This window comes from Rattus norvegicus, chromosome 4, assembly GCF_036323735.1.
Source record: "Rattus norvegicus strain BN/NHsdMcwi chromosome 4, GRCr8, whole genome shotgun sequence".
NCBI lineage: Eukaryota > Metazoa > Chordata > Mammalia > Rodentia > Muridae > Rattus > Rattus norvegicus.
In genome coordinates this window covers 177,933,542-177,956,699 of record NC_086022.1, presented here as the reverse complement: position 1 = coordinate 177,956,699, position 23,158 = coordinate 177,933,542, and the positions used below count along the sequence as shown (strand labels likewise).

General features: G+C 45.0%; 1 long non-coding RNA gene across 1 annotated transcript; it reads right to left on the bottom strand.

The window, feature by feature from the left end:
* Positions 1 to 17,234: 17,234 nt before the first annotated feature.
* On the bottom strand, positions 17,235 to 17,865 carry LOC134486689 (uncharacterized). The gene is made up of 2 exons (XR_010066031.1): positions 17,672 to 17,865; positions 17,235 to 17,463 (listed from the first exon to the last, which is right to left on the bottom strand). It is a non-coding gene; the product is annotated as an uncharacterized LOC134486689 (long non-coding RNA).
* Between the last annotated feature and the right edge of the window lie 5,293 nt (positions 17,866 to 23,158).

Below are 23,158 nucleotides of genomic sequence, written 5' to 3'. Positions count from 1 at the left end.
GAAAGAAGGGGGTCATCTGTCTTCTTAGGATTATGCTTACGGGGCGGGGATAAGGTTCCGTCATGACAAAAAAGCAGCTGGTATGGTGACTGGATCAGCAAGCTGAAAATTCTTATCTCAGAATGTAAGCAGGAAGCAGAGAGAGAGAGACAGAGATAGAGACAGAGAGAGACAGAGACAGAGACAGACAGAGACAAAGACAGTCAGACACAGACAGAGAGACACAGACAGAGAGACAGAGAGACAGAGACAGAGAGAGACAGAGACAGAGAGAGACAGAGACAGAGAGTCAGACACAGACAGAGACAGAGACAGAGAGATAGAGACAGAGACAGAGAGTCAGACACAGACAGACAGAGACAGAGACAGAGAGATAGAGACAGAGACAGAGAGTCAGACACAGACAGACAGAGACAGAGACAGAGAGATAGAGACAGAGACAGAGAGTCAGACACAGACAGACAGAGACAGAGACAGAGAGAGACAGAGACAGAGAGACTAGGATGTCAAGAGTCTTGGAACCTCAATGCTGGCTCCCAGTGACACACCTCCTCCAGCAAAACCACACTTCCTAGACCTAGCACGGTCCATGAGGCAGGGGCAATTCTCATTCAAGCCAGCATAGTAGCACTTGCTGCTCTCCAATGCTAAGGCCATTGAGCCAACGACAGTTTGTCAGACAACAGCCTCAGCTTTGACAGAGGGCCGGGTACTCTGTGTTTGTATATCCATTAAAGTAAACCTAATTTAAATTTTAAAGGAATCACTGCAATTTTGGAAAGAAGAAACGCAGTCCACTTTGCCACCCACGGCTGGTACAGACGGGTACACAGTCGCCTCATCTCAGAAAGCACCTGTTTGTTGCGTCTGTGTCTGGTTTTGAGGTATTTTATAGCCATCTGGCTATTATTAGGCAATCATGTCCGGGCCCAAAACCAGCAAGTTTAAGATAACGTAGTAACAGGTACAGGACTACCGTGGAATTGAAGGAGGAAAATATTTTAAACTCGAAAGTAGTAGAAAGACTGTGAAGCGTTCGTTACACACGTTCATGCAGCTCTTCGCTTCAGTCATAAGCAAAGGACCTGGGGAGGGGGTCAAATCACGTGACCTTTGGAGAACACCTCATGTATTCAGTATACAGTAGGTGGCGGCAGGTGAGGCGAGGTTTTGTAAGGTCAGTAAATGGGTACCCAAGGGATAAATATCAGAAGCTAGAGGGCCAGAAACTTCATGGAACTTAGGGAGACGGGTGGGTACTTGTTGGAAAATGTAAACAGTTGATTGGGCCATGTGCACTCAGCATAAAACCCGTGGACATTCCCTCTGCTCTCTGTGCAGAACCAGGGAAGCTGGTTCCAAAAGCCTCCATAGTTTTGTGACAGAGACAGATTCACCTATGTGAGGACAGCCTGTGTGACAGGCTGCCTATTAACAGGCATCTAGAACATCTCTTTCAACCCTTCAAAGTGCTGTCTATGAGAGTGCTCTGGGGGTGTCAGCCTAAGCCCTTCTTACGAATAGTGCCGTGGCTTTGCTGTTGATTATGAAGCTAATTCTGGGAGGCTGGAGAGATGGCTCAGTGGTTAAAACTTACTGGCTGTGCTTCTGGAAATCCTAGGTTCGATTCCAAGCATGCGGAAGTTGTAAGGAATCTTACAACTGTCCCTAACTCCAGTTCCAGCAGATCCAACACCCTCCCTTGGCCTCTATGGGCATTGTATGCATGTGGTGTGCATTGTATGCATGTGGCGTGAAGTGGATTGTATGTATGTGGTGTGCATGCATATATGCAAGCAAAGTGGATACACATAAAGTAATTTAATACCTTTAAATAAATTTACTTCGAAAGTCTGCTACATGTCTCATGTGTAGAGTAGTATCACACTGTTATGTCCCTGGGCATAGGAATGTCTTGGGTGCAAGATGACCTTCCACACATCTGTGAGCTGCCCAGAAAGTTTTGATAAAGCGGGCATAAAACACTGAGAGCCGTACAAGGCACAGACACACACAGTTACACAGGGGGAGAATGGTCCCTAGGACTCAAGCGTCAAGCGTAGATGTATTGACTGTTTTAACAAACCAATACAAAGATGAGACGCAGCGAAAGGGTGAGTCTATCCAGCAGAAGCCTAGACACAGAGTAACTGAGGCAAAGGGTGGCAGGGTCTAGCCTCACACTGAGAAAAGGGATGAGACCGAAAGATCCCAGCAACACTGATGTAAACGAGGAAACTTCTTACTGTCTTGGACCAAATCCACTAAACATGGAGCCCAGGCATCCCAGCACTTAAGAGATAGAAGTGGGAAGATCAAGAGTTCAAAACCCGTCTTTGGCTACACAGCGAGTTCCAGGTTAGCCCGGGGCCTTTATCAGACTACCTTCAAAAGCCAACCATCAGACAAGTACAACCCACCTGACTTTCCGATGACTCTGTGTGAGCTAGCTTCCTCAATCAATCTCCTTCAAGGAGACAAGATGAAGCCCACTGTGGACATCCTGGTCCCTGTAGGCGTAATTTCACATCATACATAATTAAATTGACTGATGACTGTTTTGCTATCCGCCATCTTTACAACGCAGAAAGGTCCGTGTGAGCAGTCTTCCCATACACGGAAAGCCATTTGCGCTGCATTTCTAACTAGCATTATTTCACTCTGTTTGCTATTACTGGGCATGAGGTATGTGTGCATGTGCTCTACGCAGGCCTTGGCGTGGCAGTCAGAAGGCGACTTTGTGGTGTCCGTTCTCCCCTCCCACTCTTAAGTGGGTTCCAGAGACAGAAGCTGGGTCATCGAGCCTGCATAGTGACTTTATCCACGAAGCCATCTCACCAGGCTTGATTGACATTATATTACACTTCAGTCTCTTAAGCCTGAGAGTCCAGACGTTCTCTTCCTATACTGGCCATGTAAGCCCAGGAAGCTGACTGACACTGTGCAGGAGCGACTGGTGCAGCCCCCACTCTGACCTCAGGATTTGGTGTGGGCAAACATTCTACGTGCTTGCAAGCAGTGATTTGAGGGCTCCGTCCATAGTCAGTGGTGCTCATTTGAAAGTTACTGAAGGATCTGTGAACTGGAAAGGAGCCGGAAGGAAGGAACAAGTGCATTATTCTAAGTGGCTGCTTAATTCTAGACACTCTGGTGCAGGGTAAAGCGGACAGAAGCCACAGGACTGCAGACAAAGTGACTCTAGATATAACTGGGTCGCGGCTACATGCCAACTACAACCCCTGTGTTAGGGTCAGCTCCAGGTTAGAGGCTCAAAGGGGCCGGCTTAATGTATTAGGATTCCCTTCCCAAAGTATGCCATGGGCTGCCCTGGTCCTACGCAAGCCGCTGTGTGAATTACACAATGGCCTCATTCATCTCGAATCCTCCACAGAAAGCCCGAGTCTGTCCCACGGAATCTGAGTGACTTCGTCTACACATCTAAGCTCGCTTTCATCCTGTCCTCCGAGTCCCTGGGACACAACCTGTGATCTGCTCACTAACAAGAACCAACTCTCTCATTAAGTCGGATTTTTTTTTTCTTAAAATCTCACTACAAGGAGAGGATGTAAGTCGGCAGCTAATCCTCCTCCAGAGGGCCCTCGGCAAGGAAGTGGTTAAACGATTAAAAACACAAAATGCTATGCAGCAAGCTGTGTACAATTAACCAGAATTCAAATACACACCTTGTTCCAATCCCAGGCATTTATCAGATAAAAATAGTCTTCTACAAGAATGTCATGATTAATGAGGTGAGGCTCCAGCTAATTACTGTTTCCTCCAGAAGTAATTAGGTTGGCATTGCTAATCAAGATGAATGAACGCTCTGACCCGCTTTTTTAAATGTAAAACTCGGAGCTCCCACCGCAATTTCAGCATTTAGTTCAGGCGATGTAGTCTTTATTAGGCTTGTAGTTTGATTAAATTCTTTTGTTACACCAGGCCTTCCACACATGAACACATGAATGCCGTGATGTTCAAAGAGTTTTTCACCCTTAATTAAAGATCGCAAAGCCCTGTTCCATTCATGGGGCAATACGTAGGACAGGTCTAAATTGATAGCTTTTAAGTAGAGCGTAAGGGAAGGCGCCTTAGCGTTTTGCTCAGCTGAGAGAAGTCTCCCCCACCCTTCTCCCAGAACTGCTCTTGTTATGGTGGAGAAAAGGAAGGGAAATAACTTTGTTATATTTTATTAAGCAGCTTTTTTTTTTCACTTTCTCACAGCCCCTCTTAAGGAAGGTAAGGTATGTGTCCGGCTTTATTTTCTGTTTAATGAGTTTTGGGTAAAGGAGGTTAGAAGCGCGGTCCAATTAGTCCCATCAATAAAGCGCTCGGCAGCGTGGCCCACAGGTGCCTTTAGAAGCTGGCCCTGGGTCGCGGTCTCCTGCCACTGACTTGAGAGCGTCTTATTCCCAGGCCTGACCCAGGGTGACGGTAAAGGTAAAATTATTTGTTTTCAAGATGGGATTGCGTTTTGTTGTCGGTTGAGCAAAGAGACTAACTGGATTAGAGACTCCGCTCTCAGCAGGGTCGTGGATCAGTCTTTCACGAAACGTGGCAGGCAGTATCTTCACCCCCAAATTCGCTAACCGGAGAGGAGGCTAAAATCAGGTCTTGGCACATTCATCCCTCGCACTTAATAGGTTTCCGGCTCCCACCCACCCTCTACCCCTTCACTGGTTGCTATTTTCTGTTTTCTCCCCGTTCCTTTGCTGTAGTTACTCCATGGGAGTGGGACCCCCTCTCACCCTTCCTCTGCCAGTTGGTTTATGATTCCACTTGCCAGGTTGGGAAATCCTATTTTTATATCTTCTACTTAATTATATTCCCAGTCTAGAATGTGCTGTCTCCTCTGATTGATGTACTTGGACCTCCCGCTGTTTTGTTTTTTTCTTTTTTTTTTTCCCCTGCGACTCTGCATACAGGAGGATAAAATAATCTTAAATTTTGACACCTCGCCTAGGTTTAGGAATCTGTTTCCTTTTCGGGGGCTTTTCCCTGTTGTAGAATTTCATAAATGGCTTTGCATTAGCAATTCCCTTTTTTTTTTTAAATCTTGTCTTCATTTAGAAAGATATGAACACAGCCGACCCCCAGGTTCCGTCTGCCCTGTGTGGGCTGCTAGGATCCTGCTGATGAGCCGCAAAAGCCAGGGACAAAGGGGTGGGAAAATGGGCGCGGTTCCAATAGAGAGCCCAGACACCAATGCCGGCCCCAGGCACGGGGACAGGTAACTGTGTCAGGATGTGGCCCGCTGCTCCGCTGCTCCGGGGTATTGTCAAGTTGTCATTTTGCATGGCACTTGGTTCTCTTTCTCGATTTTCCAGTTGGGTTTAGAATCCGTCGTAGTTCCGTGTCATTTACTCACTCCCTCATTATTCTACCCCAGGCTGCCTTTCTTAAATGTGGCTCCCCTCGCGTCGCTGGGGAGCGTTAGATTTTTTGTCCTAGGATGAATTAAATAGATCCCAAGCATTTTTAGACTCGTCTCTCGGGTTCTCTCTTTTCCTCGGTGCCTGTCTGTTTAGCACAAGGAGTGCTCCTGTTCTGCCTGATAAACCCAAGCTGGTATCTTGTGCTTTCTGCCATGTGTTATTTAATTAAAACATGTAGTTCTTTCTTGGTCTTCTGAATACTTCTGGCACCATAAGAGCTGCTAAGACTGGGCAGTACAGGACTCCACAGGACGCTCTTGACCTTAATCTAGCCTCTTAATGTTATACGGATTCTTGACTTGTATCATGTAGCCTCAGCCCCCTGAGAACTAGGACAAGGCTCTCAGAGCTGAGACATAATGCCACAGGCGTGTAATATCTAGTCCTAAGACTTCATTCATATGAGACTGAATTTTGCTTCCATAAAAAAAAAAATCTTAGATGAAATTTTTTTTGGCAAGTTATGAAGAAAGTCTCTTTCAGTGCCCCGCCCCACCTAGTCTAATAGTTTTGTTTCCACACACAATCGTAAACAATTAGCAGAATGTTATCGATGAAGTAATTTGCTGTTTCTTCTGTTTTAGTTAATATCATGTTAAGTTGAATTGTTCTGACTCCTTCCTAATGCTATGCTTTGTGAAGTTGACTCTGGAGACACTGTGAAATAAAAGATAATTAATCCAGTCTTGCCCAGATGTCTGCTTCCCAGTTCCTTGCTCATTTGTTCTTTTCCAAGTTAGGGTTCCTTACCCTGGACTGTATCTTTCTTATTCAACTTTCCGATTTTAAGGGATGGTTTTCTTAAAAAAAAAAAAAAAAAAAAAAAAAAAAAAAAGCTCACTTTTGCTGAATTGCTGAATTAATAAACTAAGGGTACTCCAAGTTTGAGTCTAGCCTGGGCTACATGAGACCAAAAAAACAGCAAAGGGGACTCATAACTAATAATATATACTAGCTTACAGTCATGAGACAGTAAGGCAACAACTTTAAGCCTGGAGTCCTTTTTCTTACTTGAAAGATAAACTGCAGATGGGAAAACAGAGGTGCTTTGAGTCAAATACGAGAGAGAGAGCTTTGCACAGCACCAAACTACCACAGCCACCACAGGAATCCAGTCTGCAGCAGGGGGTCCTGCCATGAAGCTGGGCAACTGTCCAAAGAGAGGTGGCCTCCGTGTTGAGTTAGGTGACTGTCTGTAAGAACCAGGCCCAGTGGCAGGAATCCAGGGGGGACATGGAGACTTGGAAGGTTCCAGAACCACTAGTTTCTAATGCACAGTCGTGGAAGGAAGAAATCAATCCACAGGCAGAAATCTAGGGAGGACCCTGTCACCTAGCAAGACTGCAGAATGAGGTCCCTGTGTCACAAAGAGGCTTTAAGACGGTTAAGCACTATCCTCTCACCAAGGCACATGGGGAAGGAGCTGTGCTTTGCAGTTGCAGGAGCCTAGGAGGTCCACCCCCACCGAGCACATGGGGAAATAGCCAACTCAGAGAGCGTACAGGTGAGGAGAATGAGGGAGAAGAGAAACACATAAAAAGTGTGGGTCATGGGGAGAGAGAGAGAAGGAAGCCCCTTGCCCAGTCAACAACATCTGCTGCAAAGCCAGCCAACATAGAGTTAACATTCCTCTCACATACAGATTCGTTACTGTATAAACTTTAAATGGACCAGGCTTAAGAGCTGCAAGTCTAGACTTGGGTAGGGCTTCACTCCTTCCTGCAGGCTTCCTCTAAGGATCTCAGCTAAAAGTATCAACTTTGGTTACAGTAACACATTCTACCTTCCTGTATCCTATCAACCAGACTTCACCTTCGGGATTTTAACCCTGAAAGCTGGACTTCAGAACCATGGAGACCTCATTTCAGGTTTCCTGGCATCCCATTGAAGAGAAGAACTCTAAAATCTACTAAAGTGTTATATATGACCACCATAAACATCAAAAACAAAGAGTTGTTTGTCCCTTGAAGAGCCAGTACCCACACTTAAGTGTGTCTTATGCTCTGGGACATCCCTGCTCTTGGACTTCCTTCCTTCTGAGAGCCTCGCATTCTCTTATCTGACAACACTTACAGCCTCCATTAAATCCCATTCTACTTCCTGGAGTGCCTCATCCTGAAACGCTTTCCCTGCCTCAAGCCAGGAACCCCAAATTAGTGCAAGACAAGAGACCTGAAAGTTTAGGGGTCCTCCTCAGGCTGCTGAGTATGACAAGGGGGAGCCTTGCATCTTGCCTTTTCCCTCAAAAGGCTGACAGAAACATTTCCACAGTTCACTTGCTTTAATAAGCCTAAAAGTACTGAAGAACAGGGGAACTGAGCTGGGCAGGAAGAGGGGATTCTAGAGAGAATTTATATCCAAGTTAGTGTTGGATCCACAATTTCATCTGAGAGCAATGCCAGAGGCAAGAACTAGAAGATGGGACCTCCTCTGCGGGATGAGCTGATAGGGTGCTCCTACCTGCAGGACACATAGTTAGAAAAGCTGGATTGCTCTAAATTAGAGGCTAGCCTGAGCTACACAGCAAGGTGGAGACCAGCTCAAGAGATACACAATGAAATCTTGCCTTAACAAAAGGAAGAATGTATAAAGAAAACCCAGGAATGTATGTAATAGTTTGTATTACCTTGATTCATAAGTAAGTGGATATTGATCACAGGGAACTTATGTAGGTAGAGAAAGATAGGTTTTCTTGGATGAAAGGCAGCCTAAGGGTGTCAGGTATGGTGAGCCACGCCTTTAATTTCACCATTCAAGAGACAGAGTCTGGTGGATCTCTGAGTTTGAAGGCAGCCTGATTTACAAAGCAAGTGCCGGGACAGACAAGATTACACAGAGAAACCTTGTCTCCAAAATCCACTCAGCCAATCGATAAACGAACAAACAAGCAAGCAAGCAAACTGACCAAGCAATCTAAGGAATCTAGGCTCGAGTAAATAAACAGTTCTTCTGTGGATCACTGCTCTTGAAAACCATAGTCCATGTCGAAATGAATCTATACGGGTCATACACCTCAAAAGCTAGTGGGCATAGAGAGACGGATCAGCAGTTAAGAACACTGGCTGCTCTTCTAGAGGGCTGGAATTACTGTGTGGTGACTCACACCCATCTGTCATTTAGTTCCATGGGATTCAATGGATCCAAATGGATCCTCTCTGTCCTTCAAGGACACCAGGCCCTCGAGAGACATAAAAAGAATTTCTTAATTAAAAAAAAATTAACCTTAAACTATTGTCACCATCTCTTAGAGATTCATAAGCCCTGCCAATGCACACTTGATTAAGTGCATTTTATCTAAAACATCCAACGTCGTATCATTTGTAGCTGTATTTTTACATTTGGGTAAAATGTCTGTATTGGTCTGTAGTGATGTCTCAGCTGCTAGGGGCGTTCGCAGCTCTTCCAGAGAAGCAGAGCACAGTTCTCCACACTTCCCTCTCAGCGTTTCCATTAATTCACGGGATCGAGCCTTTCTTGGGGTTAGACTGTGGGGAATGGCTCCCTACTCGGGCCCATCATTTTGTCAGAAATCATCTATATTTTTTTCCTTACACCGAGTAGATTTTTGGTTTTTTGATTTTTCACTCGTGGGACATTTAAATCAAACTTCAGATTTTTTTTTCCCAAAATGTATTTCTACAAACATAAACGTCTCGTTTCTGTGGACCCTGAAGTCCTTCCTAATCACCTTTTTGAATGATGCTCTGTTAGCAGGTGAAAACCAGGAGGCGCCATATGCAAGGTCCCCTGAAAACCAAGCAGCGGACAGATGGCACAATATGTTATAAGCCCTCTCGCTTCTAGTGCTACAGAAATTGATTCAATTACGTTGGGGGCAAAATTCTACTTTCCTAACTCTCAAAGAAGAGGAAAATTTAAGAGTATGTATTAAGTAGAAGTTACTGCCTTTAATGGGCCCAGTGGTTCACTCCTGTAATCCTTCAGGAGGCAGAGGCAGGAGATTACCAGTCGCTGGAGGCCAGCCTAGACTACATCGTGAGTTCCAGAGCAGCCTACACTACGAAATGGGACCTTGTCTCAAGAGACATAAAATGAAGCCTGGAGACGTAGCCCAGTTGGTAGTGCTTGCCCAGTGCTTGCCCAGTGTGGATGCAGGTTTGATCGCTAGCACCACGTAAAGCCCAGTGCAATGGGAGATGCCTGCAATCCCGGTACTTGGAGGGCAACGCAGGAGAACAAAAGTTCAAGGTCAGGACCCAGTGTCAGCTTGAATACTCACAGGAATGGATGAGATGTTACTGTACCAGAATCTGCTTTGAAGTTTAAGAGCTTTTATTACAACATAGTTCCTATAACTGAGGGATTCAAAAACACCTTGCTGAGCGGTGTGACTCGGGGTCTCTGGGGATTTCCAGGGAGGACCTACATATTTGACAACTTCTGTCTCAGGTGACCGGCATATGTGCCTGAGGGTTAAGGGCCTCTGGTCTTCTCTTGGGCGGCTTGAGCATCCTGACAACCAACATGGCTGTGGCTTCTCCCAGAACAGGTTACTTGAAGAGAACAAGAAAGAAGCCTTGTAATACCTCGTTCTGCTGACTGTATACAGAAGGATGCCATCTTGTCAGTTCACATGCAGGAAAATGAAAGCCGCCTCTACCCCTTAAGGCGAAGGACAAAGGAGAAAAGATGGGAACCTTTTTTAAAAGTCACCACCAAAACTCTAAACGGAAAGATCTCCATTTATCTGCATAAGGAGTAACAAATAAAATGCCGGGGCAAATTTGGAAATTTCTTACCAAATCAACTTAATAACAGATTTCAAAGACTTTTTTTAATGCATCATGGTGCAGTGTAAGAATGGCATTCAAACCTTTCTGTTTAAATTAGGAAAAAATGCTAAAAACTTGGATGTGGTGAAAGATCACTACATTTTTAGCATTATATTGAACATTGTTAAAGAGGGCTCTGCAAGGTTTACTTATTTTCTTACAGGAAAATATCTCTTTTGAATTATTATTGTTCACTGTATCCCTAAATTCTGTGAAGACACAAATCAACTTCTGTATTTTTGTTTTAAAATATGGTTTCTATCCACAGAAATTATTTTTCTCTAATGAAAAAATCTAAATCTTAAAGATTTTGTTTCTCTGTAAGATGCGTCTGTTTCTCATCAACTCTGCAAAGATTTTTTTCTTTCATTTTAGATTATTTTATGTTTAAGTGTGCCTGTGTGTGTGTGTCTCTGTGAATGTCTGTGTGTGTCTCTCTGTGTATGTCTATATGTCTGTGTGTGTATGTGTCTGTGTGTGTCTGTGTCTATATGTCTGTGTGTGTCTATGTGTGTGCCTGTGTCTATATGTCTGTGTGTATCCGTATATTTCAGTGTGTGTCTGTGTGTCTGTGTGTGTACCTGTGTCTATATGTCTGTGTGTGTCTGTATGTGTGCCTGTGTCTATATGTCTGTCTGTGTCTGTATATGTCTGTGTGTCTGTGTGTGCCTGTGTCTATATGTCTGTGTGTGTGTGCCTGTGTTTATATGTCTGTGTGTGTCTGTGTATGTCTGTGTGTATCTGTGTGTCTGTGTGTGCCTCTGTCTATATGTCTGTGTGTGTCTGTGTGTGTGCCTGTGTCTATATGTCTGTGTGTGTCTGTGTGTGTGTCTCTTCTTTGTATGTGTCTGTGTGTACTTGTGTCTATATGTCTGTGTCTATGTGTGTATACCTGTGTGTGTCTATTTATCTGTATATGTCTGCATGTGTCTGTGTGTCTGTGTGTGTGTGTGCCCGTGTCTGTATGTCTGTGTATATGTTAGTACATGCACATGAGTACAATACCATCAGACTGTTGACGTTTGATCTGTTGCTGTGTATTGTAATGCTAAATCCCATTCCCAAAGGTCTAGGCCTACAAGTAACTTCTCCTGTTTACAAGCTTCCATTGTGAGAACCTTATTCCTTGATTTAAAACTATTGATTAAATAAAGTTGGTTCCTGGAGGGATTAGAGGAAGGTGGGTGAGCAGTGACCTGGTTGGAAGAGGAGAGACTGTGAAGAAAGAGAAGAGGCAGAAAGAGGAGGAAGCGAAGCCACCATGAGGAGAGATAGACCACGAGTGCACTGCCAGGAGAAACAGCAAGTATCTGGGGTACACCGCTGGGGAGGCAGTCAGGCCAGAAGTTAGAAGAATAGATTAGGGATGACCTAATTGTCAAAGTCAAATAAAACAACCATAGTTTGAGCCTCATTTATTTGTAAGCTAGTCGGGGATAAGCTGAAATTGTTCGTACTGCGTTAGACAGCAGAAGAGGGCATCAGATCCCCTAGAGATGGAATTAAGTTGCTGTGGACACTAGGGAATGAGCCTAGATCCTTTGCAAGAGCAGCAAGTGTGCTTAACTGAAGCTCCTCATGTTCTAAGACAATCGTGACTTTAACTTTTAAAAGTGTGTTTAAATATCTTGTGCGGTTTTTCCTTGTGAGAGCCATTGGCCGGAACCTGTGATACCCTACTATCTGAGAGGAACATCCTGTAATGTCTTTCCTGAGGGCAGTAAGTATTATGTATACAGGAACTCTAACAATTAGACTTTTGGTTTACAGATTGTACATTTGACGATTGCTAGCAATATAATGGGACCTCGGGTTGTCTGGATGAGAGACAACAGGCGATCCGGATTATTTGACTATTCAATTGTGTATAATTGTGAGCTAAAACTTAGGGAAACTTCATGCCCATGGGCAGGAAGAAACGTCTTTGTATTTGGGTCTGGTGAGTTTTTGTGAGTTTGGTCATTTGAGAAAGAATTGAAGCTACAGGCTTTCTGGGTGTCTCATAACAGAAATGAACGTTTTATTTTCCCTTTAGTGTGTCAACATGGAATACTTTTTTAATTTTTTAACGTTTCCTTTGTGTATATCCGTGTGTGCAGATTAATGCATAAATGCCACAAAGGTGTTTCATCAGCCCCAAGATAGCTTTTACACTCTTAGACAAAAAACTAATATTAAATTGAGTTATTTATGTTGTTGTAAAAATATAAAAAATAAAAAAATGTATTGTTGTCTTTTATCCCGCTAGGTCCAGCACCAGGGTGCCCCAAGATATCTGCTAGATATCTGATATCTTGGCAGAAACACATCCCAACTCCACAGCGGCCCAGTGTCTCCAGTCACCGCAAACTTTCCTACACTCAAACTGTGTCACATAAAAGAACACACAACACAATAATCTTTGATCCATTTGGTAAGATATAATTGCCCGCTTAATCATACAAAGCCTGGTGCCATCCATCCCTTAAGAACATTAATAAAAACCTGTAAATACACAGAGCGGAATCTTAACGTCAGCCTCCATTGTCCTGCCACAGCTTCTCTCCCCCTCCCTCCTCTCTCTACTCCTCTCCGTTCCAGTCTCCTCCTCTTCCTTCAAACTTCTCTCCCACCCATCCCTCCTTCTCATCCAATGACAGGCCTCCTTCTATCCTGTACCTGCCCCTCACTTGTATTTTACAAACTCAGTGGGGAGAAGTTTCTGGTGTACAGTACCTGTCCTTGGGGCAGTGGAATTAGCATCAAAATACAGATAACTCCAGGGCAAACCACAACATATTTAGGATAATAATTTTTAGAACCAACATAATTTCAACATATGTACTTTTTTGGTTGGTTGGTTGTTTTATTTTTTTTTCCAAGACAGAGTCTCACTATGCAGCTCTACCTGTCCAGTAACTCACTATCCAAACAAGGCTGGCCTTGAACTCACAAAGTTCCTCCTGCCTCTGCTTCCCAAGTGCTGGGTTAAAGGGCTGTGCCCCTACAACCAGCAACTCATGCACATTTTTTTTGAGATGACATCTCACTATGTTGCCGAGTGTCTTGGTTTCTTTCCTATTCCCGGAACAAAACACTATGGCCAGGGCATCTCATAAAAGAAAACATTTAATTTGGGACCCGCAATTCCAGATGTGAGTTCTTGGTCATTCTGGTGGGGCGTATGGCGGCAGGCAGGCAGGCTGCTGGAGCAGCGGCTGAGGCTTTACGTCTGATCCACAAGCACCAGGTAAAGAGCTAATGAGGAAGGGAGTGGGCTTTTAAAACTTCTAAACCCACCCCCAGTGACACCCCTCCTCCAACGAGACCGCATCTTCTAATCTTTTTCAAACATTTCCACCAATCGGGGACCATGCATTCAAAACATACCAACCTGTGGAGGCTGCCCTCTTTCAAACCACCACCCTGAGATTGGTTGTGATCTCCTCAGCTCAAGTGATTCCCCCCACCTCGGTTTCCCAAGTAGCTGGAACTGTAGGCCATATCAGCTTGATGAGTGCCTATCCATCAGGGAGAAGCTCTGAACTGTGCTGAACACATTGATTGGTGCTGCTTTAAGAATGTGAAAGGGCATTGTGGGTAGAGAGATGGTGCGTGCTCAGAGTTTTGTTTTGTTATTTGTGACAGATGGTCCACAATTTCCTACCCAAAATGTCCCGATTGGTAGAGGTAGTCCCTTTGATCAGATACGAAGTGCTTCACCCTGTTCTTTGACAATATGACAAAGAGAAAGGCACAGGCAAGAAAATGGGATGCGTGAAAGCCAAAAAAAAAATAACAAAAAACAAAAAACAAAAAAAAAACTTCATTTTAAAAATAAAGTGTCTTGTTTGTGAAGAGTGAGACTTAATGATTACAGGAAGCCGAACGCAGTTACAGGAAGTTAAAGGAGATCTGCTGTGCTCTTGAACGCCTGCCTGTCATGCACTGGAGAGGAAATCGAGCACCCAAGCCTTCTCCTGCAAACAGCAAGAAGAGAAAGCCTGCAGGGGGTGCTGAACTCCATGCTGTCACACCCAGTACAGGGCTAAGAATTACTTCTTGTGTTAGAATGGGAAACTCCTCCATACTGGTATTAACCTGAACTTAAGAAATAATAAGATAAAAAGCTACCCTTTATAGGTCCCGTCATCTACCCAGGAAATAGGAAATCTGTATCTTGTGAAAAATAACTTTCTTTAGGGCAGGCAATGTGGCTCAGCCAGTAAAGGTGCTTGCCACCAAGGCTGGCGACCTGAGTTCAATCCCCGGGGGGCACTTGGTAGAGGAGAGAGACCACTCCTAAACGTTGTCAGTAGGGCAGCCCTTAAGGTTATGAAGGTGGAGACCCAGAGGCCAACAGGGATCAACTTCAGAAGACCACACCAACGTGTGTCTCTGTATTTGCTCACTGGGTGACAGCAGGCCAGTTCATTCAACTCACACCTTCATCCAGTAATGAGAAGGCACGGAGTCCAAAGGCACCACCGTTTTAGGACTTATTTTAACCGTGTGTGTGCATGCGAGTCCAGTGCCTGCAGAGTCCAGAAGGGTGCGTTGGAGAGTTAGGGACGGTGGCGAACTGTTTGACATGGGGTGCCTGGAAGCAGACCCAAGACCTCTTGCAATAGGAAGAAAGAGCTTTTAACCACTAAGCCGCCTCTTCAGCCTCCGTTTCTGTTGCTGTTGTTGCTTTTATTTTCCGTGGATATGGATGTTTCGCCTATATGTATGTCTGTGTGCCATTTGACGTGCCTGGGCCCATGAAGGCCAGTTGAGTGTGTCACATATCCTAGGATTGGAGTCACAGATGGTTGTGAGCTACCGTGTGGATGCTGGGAACCAAACCTGGGTCCTCCAAAAGAATAGCCAGTGCCCCAACCTCTGAGCCGTCTCTCTAGCCTATTTTTGTTGACATAATATTTGCACACACTTATGAGATACAGAAGAATGCTTCGGTTCCTGTCAATATTGAGTCTCTATCAACCTAAGATAATTAGCATATGTAACACTTTATATTTTAATCCTTTATAAAAATACTCCGTCGACTGTACCACGGACACCTGGGCATATTCTTACAACATCTAGCAATCAGGGATAGTCTTTAGCTAGGTGGTGACTCATGACTGTAAGCCCAGAATTTGGGGGTGGGGTAGGGGGACCAATGAACAAAAAAAAAAAAAAACACTTTGACTTCAAGGCCAGCCTGGGCTACACAGTAAGTCTCAGGTTAGCCTGGGCTAACTAGAATGGAACTTTTCAAAAAAAAAATTGAAAGCATCTTTCATTGTCATACTGAAGCATTTGCAAGTTGGTCTGCCCAAAGTCTGGGTAATCTTCACCACGGTGTACTTAGTCTGACTAATTGTTGAACCAGGCTCTGGTGTGAACCCTGCCTTGAAGACTTTAGTCAACAGAGACCCAGGTGGCTTCCCTGATCCGGGATCATTTTATATTTGCACAAGTCAGCTTTCTGACGTTTCAAAATATGCAATTTTTTGACAGGATTGAATCGCTAAACATTCAGTTTCTGGGAAGTAGCATATGGCACTGTAGCTATAGGCTGGTCTGTGCTCTCAGAGGTTGATCAAGCCAGCCTTGAATGATTTCACAAGGCACAGCCTAGAAACGCAGGATTAAATGATCCTTTGTAAGTCCTTAAAACATCCGAAAAATCAACTTGAAGACTGACCAGAAGCCACTGCCCTTTGTCCCAAAGGGGATACTAAGTCAGCAGCTAAACACTACTGATTCGTCTCAAAATTGAGGCGAATTGCTAGGTCAGCATGAGGACAGCTCAAAGTCCTGTGGACAGAAGGTTTTGACAGTCGACAGTCAAAGCCAGCGCTGCCTACAGCACAGAGGCCAGGGCACTGAAGTCCTACTTAGCTGTGGGTGAGGGCACCTTCATGCAGGTTTAGGGAAATGGCAATGGTCAGACACAGAGGTCATGTGTGTTCAGCACACCTGAGCACACACCATTTTGAAAGCAACCTTCCAACAAAGACAGCCACCACTGAATCCCAAGGGTAAAGTCAGGTTCACCACATTGTCTGGTCCTGAGCAGGAGACCTGGCCACATCAGCCGGGGAAGGTAAGTCCCTTGAGTACTGGCAGCAACTCCCTGAAGCCTCTGTCTCTGGACTCCTGTCTCCAAGGCTTTTATTGAATCTATCAGAATGTTTCCCGGCTCTTGGATCATGTTCTGACGTTACCCTTGGTATTCACATCCTGTGATGTCATTGTGGAGTTTAAACAAACCCTTTGGGAACCTCCAAAAATTAAGAAGGCTTAGATGGATTTAATAAACACATTTCAATGACTGCTTGCCCTTCCCCCCTCCCTAAAAAAAAATACTAAAACAAGAAAATTCCAGAATATGGGCTAGTATTAGGTACTTCTCCTGTTGCTGTAATCGAACCCATAACAAGAAGCAATTTAAAGGCACAATGGTTTGCACTGGTTCAGTTAGTGAAGAATACACTCCGTGGTACAGAAGGCATAGAACACTAAGCTGTTGTTTACCCCTTAGTGGATCAGGAAGCTGAGAAAGGCTGGGTCTAGCAGCACGCCTGACCTATAACTGTCATAGTCCACACCCCAGTAACCCGCTTCCTTCAGCCAACCCCCACCTCCTAAAGGTTTCACAGTCTTCAAAAACAGTGCCAGCAGCTAGGAACCAAGTGTCCAAACACATGGATTGGGAAGGGGGACAGCATTAGTGGTAAAAAATGAGATGCATGACTCAAACCTTCTGGTATGGGGCGACTCCTCCTGAAGACTCGAGTGCATGCAGTGCCATCTCGAGTCCCTCCCCACCTATATCCTCCAGCCCTTCCCCTAGGCATTAGGGCAGAATTGCATCCAACTGGTCCGGAGGAGTGGCTAGATGCTCAGGGAAGGGTCCCATGATCCTCCTCACCTCTCCTCCTATGAGGGCCGCAGCTGCTACACCCTCATTTGCAGGTAGACACGTGTGATCTGAAGGGGGTGGCTCAGAGGCTAGTACCCGCAACAAATGCTATAAACATCCGAACGTACTGTGCAGTTTTAATCAGTACAGGTATTTTATCATAGTAAGACTTTTTTTCAAGGGAGAAAACTCCTTCAGGAGAGGAGACGGAGAGATGCCTCCACAGTTGAGAGATTCAGCGCCCAGCACCCACACCGGGTGGCTCGCTGCCAGTAACTCCAGCACTAGAGAATCTGTCATCCTTTTCTGGCCTCCATGGCTACCGCACTGGCGTGTACAAACCCACCTGGGAATATATATATGAATAAGAGAGAGAGAGAGAGAGAGAGAGAGAGAGAGAGAGAGAGAGAGAGAGAGAGAGAGAGAGAGAGAGAGAGAGAGAGAGAGAGAGAATTTTTATTTTCTGATTACGTCAACTTACTAAACCAGTTGACCTGGGTATCTACGACGGTGACTTCAACCTCCACCCCTGAGTCAATACTGAGAGCAGTAACCTGTTCAACCATCTCAAAAGGACTATGTAAGCCAATGAGTAGTTTGTGGATGCTCTTCCGGAAACGATCCCACTTCTAAGAACCTTCACCACAAGGTGTTTTCCTTGTAGTGATGCTGAGCGGTTTCTGTCGCGCATGCGCACTGGTGCTCATAGACGGACTCCACCTTTGCACCAGATGAAGCTGGCACACACCTCCAGCGACTCGGCGATGCTGCTGATGAGCGGGATTAGAACTTGGTGAATCGTCCAACCTGGGTTCCATGGGTATCTTTCCTGTATCTTTAAAAGCTGCAGCGCGGCTTCATGGCGGACTTGGCCAGGGCGAACAATGTGCATGCCCCGCCTCTTCCTCTTTTTAAAATAACTTGGATGTTTCCTCCATCTCCTTTCCAACTCAGTTCTTTCTTTCTTCCCAAGGACAGTCGTGGTTTAGGTGCTACGAATTTATAATATTATACATGTAGGAACAAAGATGAGTGGATCGATCAGCAGGTCGGTTATATCTGCAATGCTTACCTTTCATTGTCGACTGGACTTTGAGTCACTATGGAAACACACCTATGGGTGTATCTATTAGAGTGTTTCCAAAAAGGTTTACACCCGGGAGGAAGACCCATGATGAATGGGGTCCATACCATTTCGTGGGCTGAATACAAAGAAGTCAAGCTGCACACCTGCGTTCCCTCCTCCCTCCCTCCTGCCCTCTCTCCCTCCCTCCTTCCCTGCTGAAGGTGCAAGGTGAGCAGCTGTCTCACCCTCCGCCTCCATGGCTTCGCAGCCAAAAGCATCCCTTCCTTCCAGGGCTTACAATGAGCCTTTCCCTCTCAAGCTGCCTTTGTCGGGCATTTTGTCCCAGTAGGGATCCAGAAACTAATACAGTGTCCTATCTGCATGGTATATATCCAAAGGATGTGTCTTGTCGAAATATGGATTTAAAAGCGCATCTCTTAAAATATAATTTTAAATTTCCTCCTAATTCTGGGAAGTTTTAGAGGACAAGTTTCATAGAGCCCTTATTTATACAACCGGAAATCAATGGCCATTTCTTCTTGGAAAACAATTAGTAGACACAAAACAAGTCAGAGCCAGGATATTTTTAATAAAGAATCCTGAAACCCGTGTTGCCAGTTACGAGGAGATGCTGAGAATGGGAAGGAGTTTGTGAGGTGGTGATGTGACTGGCGGAAAGTGCTCCCAGACAGTTTACACCTCTGAAATCAGAGGTGAAATGAGTCCAAATTAGACTTCAGAGGTGAACCCGGAAATGGTAAAAGGATGCTGCCATTGAATTCTCCCCGGTTTGTGAAACTTCACACCCCCAGGCTCCTGCTTAATAGGCTATTATCTGACGCGCTAGATTCCCCTTGCACTTAGACTTTTCCCACAACTTAAGCTGTTCCCAGGCATCAGTGACGGCCTCTGTAAACCACAGTTTTCTGATCGCTGAAAACATCGTGTGGCTCCTGGAACTCTGTTTAGTCACAGATGTGGCTTGGGTCACCTAAAAAGAACCCAGAGCAAGTGAAGTCTACTTGGGCGACATTATGCGCATGCGCTTACAGACAACAGAGTGGCAAAGGTCAGTCTGTGATACTCAAACCATAGCAGAGAACCGACAGGCTGCATCTAGGATCTAAACGGCCCTTAGGACTGTCGGGCCAAGCCAATTAGGTAAAGAATGGCTCACTTACTGGCTTTATGCGGTCGGAGTTTTAGTAAGTAATAAATGCACATTCAGCCTGGCTCCTCGGTCAGGCTGCTTTGGATCATTATCAATCCCTTAGTAATTTTATCTAAAAGAGGAGTATTGATCCTGGTGTCCCAGCCAAATGCTAATTCAGAATTACAGTCCACTCTCCCTAGACTCCCTTTGACAGCCACCTAGACCAGCATGGTCTCTAACGCCCGCTTCCAGAGAGGTCAAGGTAAGCTCTCTCTGGCTAATCTCAACACACGAACATCTCGGTAGGTTCCTATGACCTCTCTCCCATCATATATTTTCATCCTTTAATCCTTTACAGCAAGGGAGAGTTCTTTAGTCAGTCCATTGGCAAGATCCACCAAATAGGACACTGACAGATGTTTGTTTACAGCTGTCTGATTTCGCTACAGAGTATCACGGGCTGTTGAGAGAGACAGAGAGAGGAAAACTGTAGGCTGGGTTCGTACAGGAAAGGGGGGAAATGAACCATTAGCCCAAGTATTAACAGGATGGTTCAAAAGTGGAGAGTTTCTGTAATCTCATCATTTTAGACAATTCACAGCATGATCGTGATACCATATGAAAATTAACATGGTGGTGTCAGGTGGCTGGGCAGGCAAGTGTGGTGGCCCACCTGTCCACAGTGCGAACCGTGGCCTGGACAAAACCCCCAAGCCAGCCTCTGATTTACAAGTGTGTCCTAAGGAAATTAACTATCTATTTCTTTGATTTAATGTGAAAACTTCATTAATTCGTTGTGGGAGAAAATGAGCTAAAGATGCAGGTTGAGCCCTGATAGGTTTTAAGAGGTGACACTTAAGCTTTGATAGGTTTGCAAAACTTTTTAAATTTAAGTAAGTTTGTAGAGTTCAGGTTTAAGTTAACGGATTTCACAAGTTTGTGGCAGGATCCGTAGTGCCCACGGAGGCTGGAGATGGTTCTCTGTGGGGATGGGGTTGCTGGTGGTTGTGAACCACCCTCTTGAGTGCTGGCAACCAAGCATGAGTCTGGTACAAGAGAAGCAAGCACTCTAACCACTGAGCCATCCCTCTAGCCCCGGACTTCAGTTTTATGTTTGTTTTAGTATCACGCGTATTTACTCAAGTTTATACTCTCTGTAAACTCTAGGGAGAGATAATCTAGGTAAGAGGCATTATTGGAAAACAATAAAAATAACCCAGAAGTCAGAAAACATCGATACCGTTTCCACATACTCAAACTCCTGTGAAACTAGCTCTGGAAAATAATACACCAGTTAGCACATACACACAGATGATTGAGAACTAAAAAATCCTCTTTTCTTTAAGAATTGCTGACATTCATTAGCATCTTCAGATATAACTTTGTGCAATTTATTTTTTTATTTATAAACTTTCCAGGTGTGATGGTATGCATCATAAGATACAGTTTAAAAATAAAACATGGCAGCATTCGCTTCCAAAATTTATGTGTGCTCTAATTATATAGAAAAGTAATTTGTTAATGCACTCTCTTCTCTGTCTCTGTGTGTCTCTGTCTCTGTCTCTGTCTCTGTCTCTGTCTCTGTCTCTCTCTCTCTCTCTCACACACACACACACACACACACACACACACACACTCGATGTCACACTCTCTAAAGATGTTTTCAAGGTGAAAAAAAAAATGAATTCTGGAGTGCAGGTATTTCCAACAGCCCCATCACTGCTTTTTAAGGGGTTTTAACTATGCACCCTAACAGTATGGTCAGTAATTCTTTCTTGGACTTATTTTTCAGTAGGCTGAGAGGGAATTCTAATGACAGGTGAGATATCTTTGGGGACTGACGGTTACCAGAGCGGACTCTGGTGGTACAGTTATGAAAGCGGTAGGGTACTAAGGTTGAGCAGCAGAAGAACGCTGACCAACTTTGTATCTGATATTCTTCACACCGGCTGAACTTTGCAGAGGAACAGCGGAGGCGGGGAGAGTCCACATTAACTCTTGGTTCAGGGGATACAGATCAAGACGGAGGACCTAGCAGGAGAGTCAGCAGCTGTCAGGGAGGGAGCTTGCTCCCGTCTGAGGGGATCAGGAAGCACAGAGCTATGAGAGCACGGAATACTAGGTAAGCTTTCTCTTTTCTCCTTTTTATTCAGCCCTCAGGATGGTGGCCCTCGACTTTCAAGATGGATCATCTTCCCTCAGCTAAACCTCTCTAGAGACTGTGTCACAGATACCCCAAGCCATGCTTCACTAGGGCCCCGGGTGTCATTGAATCCAATCAAGTTGACAATAAAAATTAACCGTTCAGATTTCATTTTTTTGGAAATCCTGTCACCAAAATACCACAAGGGCTGGACACATGACTCAGCAGAAAATAATGTTTGCGGTCAAACTTGATGACACAAGTTCGATTCCAGGGAACCAATGAGGTAGAGGGAGAGCACCAACTCCCCAAAGTTGTCGACTGACTTTGAGTATACCATACCATGGCACAGGTGTGCACACATAAACACATACACGCAAACAGACAGACATAATTTTAAAAGATTTTTTTTTAAGTACAAGCTGCCCCAGGGTCCTAAGAAACTTGGGAAAGAAAGTATTCATTTCAGGTGCAGATGACTGTCAGTCTTCATTAAATTCTTTTCTGAGCACTATCTAGACGAAGGTAGGAAGCACGTTGTGAGGATAAAAAGGAAGGGCTTTTGCAGCAACCCAGTGGGAGAGGCAGACTCCTGAGGGATTTGTCCGTAATTAGGACAGAGGACTGGCAGTGAGCCAGTCTAGGAGATGTTGTTACTCAGGGGTTGGGGCGACAGGGGGGGGGTGATGGGGGGGGACACCAGCTGGGTCCATTCTGAAGGAAGATGATAAAATTAAAGTGCCATAAGAGGCAAAAGCCCCCTCTTCGGGCCCCTCCACTGCAGCTGGCAACTCCCGGGACTTCCAGAGTTCAAGTCTCCCAGTGCCCGAATTTTAAGTATCCCAGATAGTGTGGTCTACGAGACCTATCCTCGCTGCGGGGCAGCTACGTTATCGGTACTTTCTCATGACTAAACCTCTTTCTAGTCTTTTAAAGCGGTAATCGTGGGTGCAGAACACCTGGGCATGCAACACCACAAATTTCCCAGTCTTCGGGAGGATGTGCTGTTCTAGCCAAAAGGAATCTAATCCATCCGCGGAAGCGGCCTGGCCCCTGCGTAGCATGATCCCACCGGTACAGAGGTTAAACGCACATCCAACACAAAATGAAACGGGGATGGAATCATCCCCGCGTGCGGCGTGCGTAATCACAGAATCCCGAGCCTGCAGCGCATGCTTGGTGTCTATATCATATGTTACTAGATACCAGTTGTATATTACAGGCTGCATATGCAATACCATATGGACACTATAAAATATCACATGTGTTGTCGGGATAATTTTACATTTAGTGCATGATTAAAATGTCCTGTATTGCATGGCTAGCTTTCCTCATGTGCATGGGTTTGTCTGGCAAATCACCTTCCCGATCAACCTCAAAAGAAGATCTGAGTTAAGGTCTCGTTACATAAGATTAAAAAAACAATATGGAACCGTGAGTGCGGTTTGTTTTTCCTCCCTCGGGTTCTGCCGTGCAGAGCTCGCACGCGCGCAGCTGTCAATACTCAATTCATCTGCTACTGGGCGGCATCGCCTTTCACTCACTGTGACATTTTTAAAGTGGCAGAGAGAGAGAGAGAGAGAAGAGAGAGAGAGAGAGAGAGAGAGAGAGAGAGAGCTTAAAGTAGGCATATTTGTCACTTTTTTTTCTTTCCGGTGACCTTTTAAGCACTGAGGAAA